At 47.5% G+C, this 4,674-nt stretch overlaps 1 long non-coding RNA gene across 1 annotated transcript; it reads left to right on the top strand.

Annotated features, from left to right (window-relative positions):
• The first annotated feature begins 423 nt into the window (after nt 1-423).
• LOC124030413 lies at nt 424-2,267 on the top strand. Its single transcript, XR_006837961.1, has 3 exons — nt 424-504; nt 1,936-2,077; nt 2,227-2,267. It is a non-coding gene; the product is annotated as an uncharacterized LOC124030413 (long non-coding RNA).
• The last annotated feature ends 2,407 nt before the right edge of the window (nt 2,268-4,674 follow it).

A 4,674-nucleotide genomic window follows, 5' to 3' on the forward strand; every position in this document is an offset into this window, starting at 1 on the left:
GTGTGTGTTTTTACGCCCTCCAAGTGTCTCTCTACCCTTTTTGAGTTTGAAACCTCATCATTTGCCTATTTTTTTGTGTTCCTTAGCTAGCAAAAACCTAACTACAACCTCACTGTCATAACCCCAATTTTAGCGGGCCTTCAGGAAATCATGTCAATTAAATGTGTACTAGGCCGAGTCCCGATTACTCCACTGTTCTGGGTTTTATAATGATGATGGAAAAATCCCCCAGACATCTTATTTAAATCCATGAGTAGGGTGTGTACACTTCTGAAAAAGGGTGAAGAATCTGAGCCCTACATTGTATATCCCTCAGTTTGTGTTCCATTTCACACACAAAAGTAATCCCTCCGCCCCATTGGCTGAAACACAGGCACCTAAAGATCCTGTTCCCATTGGAGAAGTGGCATTCTCCAGGAGACCTTGATGACGGCTCACTGGACAGGTGGCAGGTGTCAAAGACGATGAAGGAAGACGCAGACGATGAAATTGCTAAATATGATGGTAAGAAACAGACAATTTTTGCCCCCCCCCCCCCCCCCCCCCCCCCCCACAATACCCTCTCCACTTGTGTGGGTTTTATGGACACTTTTGCCAGTGTGTCAAGTGAGAGACGACCCTGTTTCTTCAACCACCACTGTTAAGGTCACGTATCCCTGTATTTTGTTATTACGGGCGCTGTCACTCTGTTATTAGTACTGCTGGGCAGTAGTCTATCTGTTGTTGGACCTGGCCTGAGTGCAATGGCACACATGTATTGTGGAAATACAGTTTAGTTAACGTTGTTAAACTGGAATCTAACAGTTTGAGTTCACCAGCGGACCCTTCTCTATGATGGTAAGAAACAGTTTTGCCCCACTCTACAACCTCTAGTACGTTGTGTGTCTTTTCAGTGTGTGTTGGAGTTCGAACATTTGACCCCTCTCTCCCCCCTCCTGAGACCCTCCTTGACCCCTCTCTCCCCTCCTGGACCCCTCTCTCCTCTCCTGACCCCTCTCTCCCTGACCCCTCTCTCCCTCTCCTGAGACCCCTCTCTCTCCTCCTGACCTCCTGACCCCTCTCTCCCTCTGGACCCCTCTCTCCTCTCCACCCCTCCTGACCCCTTCTCCCCTCCTGACCCCTCTCTCCCTCCTGACCCCTCTCTCCCCTCCTGACCCCTCTCTCCCTCTCCTGACCCCTCTCTCCTCCTGACCCCTCTCTCCCTCCTGACCTCTCTCTCCCTCCTGACCCCTCTCTCCCTCCTGACCCCTCTCTCCCCCTCCCAGCCCCTCTCTCCCTCTCTGACCCCTCTCTCCCCCCTCCTGACCCCCTCTCTCCCCCTCCTGACCCCTCTCTCCCCCCTGACCCCTCTCTCCCTCCCTGACCTCTCTCCTCTCCTGACCCTCTCTCCCCTCCTGACCCCTCCTGACCCCCTCTCTCCCCTCCTGACCCCTCCTGACCCCTCTCTCCTCTCCTGACCCCTCTCTCCCCTCCTGACCCCTCTCTCCTCTCCCTGACCCTCTCTCCTCTCCTGACCCCTCTCCCCTCCTGACCCCTCCTGACCCCTCTCTCCCCTCCTGACCCTCTCTCCCCTCCTGACCCCTCTCTCCTCTCCTGGCCCCTCTCTCCTCTCCTGACCCCTCTCTCCCCTCCTGACCCCCTCCTGACCCCTCTCTCCTCCTGACCCCTCTCTCCTCTCCTGACCCCTCTCTCCTCTCCTGACCCTTCTCTCCTCTCCTGACCCCTCTCTCCTCTCCTGACCCTTCTCTCCCCTCCTGACCCCTCTCTCCCCTCCTGGCCCCTCTCTCCTCTCCTGACCCCTCTCTCCCTCTCCTGACCCCTCTCCTCCCCTCTCTCTGACCCTTCTCTCCTCTCCTGCCCCTCTCCTCCTCTCCTCTTCTCTCCCCTCCTGGCCCCTCTCCTCCTCTCCTCTCCTGACCCCTCTCTCCTCTCCAGGTAAGTGGTCTGTGGAGCAGCTGAAGGAGAATAAAGTACCAGGAGACATGGGTCTGGTTCTGAAGTCCCGGGCCAAACATCACGCCATCGCCTCCCTGTTGGACAGACCCTTCCTCTTCCGGGACGACGCCCTAGTCGTACAGTAAGTTTGACCTTTAACCTCTCGCGTTTGAACTCTTACCCTTTTTTTGTTTTGTGTCTAAAAGTGCATTTTCAAAATTAGCCTTTGAGTAGACTTGAGGCTAATTCATATTATGAATGTTTAGAGAAACCTGTGTGCGTTTATCTTAGGTATGAGGTTAACTTCCAGGATGGTATTGACTGTGGTGGAGCCTACATCAAACTGCTGTCAGACGAAGATGACCTGGATCTGGTACGTTGCTGTTGTTACTATAATCTGATCTATGTTGTTGTTTAGTCTAGTCCCAGATCTGTTGGTGGTGTTACTATAATCTGATCTATGATGTTGTCTAGTCCCAGATCCCAGATCTGTTGGTGGTGTTACTATAATCTGATCTGTGTTGTTGTTTAGTCTAGTCCCAGATCCCAGATCTGTTGGTGGTGTTACTATAATCTGATCTATGATGTTGTTTAGTCTAGTCCCAGATCCCAGATCTGTTGGTGGTGTTACTATAATCTGATCTATGATGTTGTTTAGTCTAGTCCCAGATCCCAGATCTGTTGGTGGTGTTACTATAATCTGATCTGTGTTGTTGGTTAGTCTAGTCCCAGATCCCAGATCTGTTAGTGGTGTTACTATAATCTGATCTATGTTGTTGGTTAGTCTAGTCCCAGATCCCAGATCTGTTGGTGGTGTTACTATAATCTGATCTGTGTTGTTGGTTAGTCTAGTCCCAGATCCCAGATCTGTTGGTGGTGTTACTATAATCTGATCTGTGTTGTTGGTTAGTCTAGTCCCAGATCTGTTGGTGGTGTTACTATAATCTGATCTATGATGTTGTTTAGTCTAGTCCCAGATCCCAGATCTGTTGGTGGTGTTACTATAATCTGATCTGTGTTGTTGGTTAGTCTAGTCCCAGATCCCAGATCTGTTGGTGTTGTTACTATAATCTGATCTGTGTTGTTGGTTAGTCTAGTCCCAGATCCCAGATCTGTTGGTGGTGTTACTATAATCTGATCTGTGTTGTTGGTTAGTCTAGTCCCAGATCTGTTGGTGTTGTTACTATAATCTGATCTGTGTTGTTGGTTAGTCCCAGATCTGTTGGTGTTGTTACTATAATCTGATCTGTGTTGTTGGTTAGTCTAGTCCCAGATCCCAGATCTGTTGGTGTTGTTACTATAATCTGATCTGTGTTGTTGGTTAGTCTAGTCCCAGATCTGTTGGTGGTGTTACTATAATCTGATCTATGATGTTGGTTAGTCTAGTGAGTCCCAGATCCCAGATCTGTTGGTGGTGTTACTATAATCTGATCTGTGTTGTTGGTTAGTCTAGTCCCAGATCCCAGATCTGTTGGTGGTGTTACTATAATCTGATCTGTGTTGTTGGTTAGTCCCAGATCTGTTGGTGTTGTTACTATAATCTGATCTGTGTTGTTGTTTAGTCTAGTCCCAGATCTGTTGGTGTTGTTACTATAATCTGATCTGTGTTGTTGGTTAGTCTAGTCCCAGATCCCAGATCTGTTGGTGGTGTTACTATAATCTGATCTATGATGTTGGTTAGTCTAGTCCCAGATCCCAGATCTGTTGGTGGTGTAACTAAAATCTGATCTGTGTTGTTGGTTAGTCTAGTCCCAGATCTGTTGGTGGTGTTACTATAATCTGATCTATGATGTTGGTTAGTCTAGTGAGTCCCAGATCCCAGATCTGTTAGTGGTGTTACTATAATCTGATCTGTGTTGTTGGTTAGTCTAGTCCCAGATCCCAGATCTGTTAGTGGTGTTACTATAATCTGATCTGTGTTGTTGTTTAGTCTAGTCCCAGATCCCAGATCTGTTGGTGTTGTTACTATAATCTGATCTGTGTTGTTGGTTAGTCCCAGATCTGTTGGTGGTGTTACTATAATCTGATCTATGATGTTGGTTAGTCTAGTCCCAGATCCCAGATCTGTTGGTGGTGTTACTATAATCTGATCTATGATGTTGGTTAGTCTAGATCCCAGATCTAATCTGTTGGTGCAGATCTATGATGCTGTATAATCTGATCTGTGGTTGTTGGTTAAGTCTAGTCTGGTTAGATCCCAGATCCCAAATCTGATCTGTCTTGTTGTTTAGTCTAGTCCCAGACAATCTGATCTAATCTGATCTGTGTTGCTTTGTTGTCATAGTCCCAGATCTGTTGGTGTTGTTACTATAACTGATCTATGATGTTGGTTAGTCTAGTCCCAGATCTGCTATGGTGTTACTAGTCCCAGATCCTGAGTCTGTTGGTGGTCAGAATGATCTGTGCTGTTGTTTAGTCTAGTCCCAGATCCCAGATCAGTTAGTGGTGTTACTATAATCTGACTCCAGTGTTGTTGGTTAGTTCAGTCCAGATCCCAGATCTGCTGGTGGTGTTACCATAATCTGTTACTATAATCTGACTATGATGTTGGTTAGTCTAGATCCCAGATCTGTTAGTGGTGTCTGGTGTTGTTGTTTACTCCCATAGATCTGTTAGTCATTATAATGATCTGTGTTGTTGGTTAGTCTAGTCCCAGATCCCAGATCTGTTGGTGTTGTTACACATATAATCTGATCTGTGTTGTTGGTTAATTAGTCCCAGATCCCAGATCTGTTAGTG

The sequence above is a fragment of the Oncorhynchus gorbuscha genome, unplaced genomic scaffold (genome assembly GCF_021184085.1).
Source record: "Oncorhynchus gorbuscha isolate QuinsamMale2020 ecotype Even-year unplaced genomic scaffold, OgorEven_v1.0 Un_scaffold_11326, whole genome shotgun sequence".
Classification (NCBI taxonomy): domain Eukaryota; kingdom Metazoa; phylum Chordata; class Actinopteri; order Salmoniformes; family Salmonidae; genus Oncorhynchus; species Oncorhynchus gorbuscha.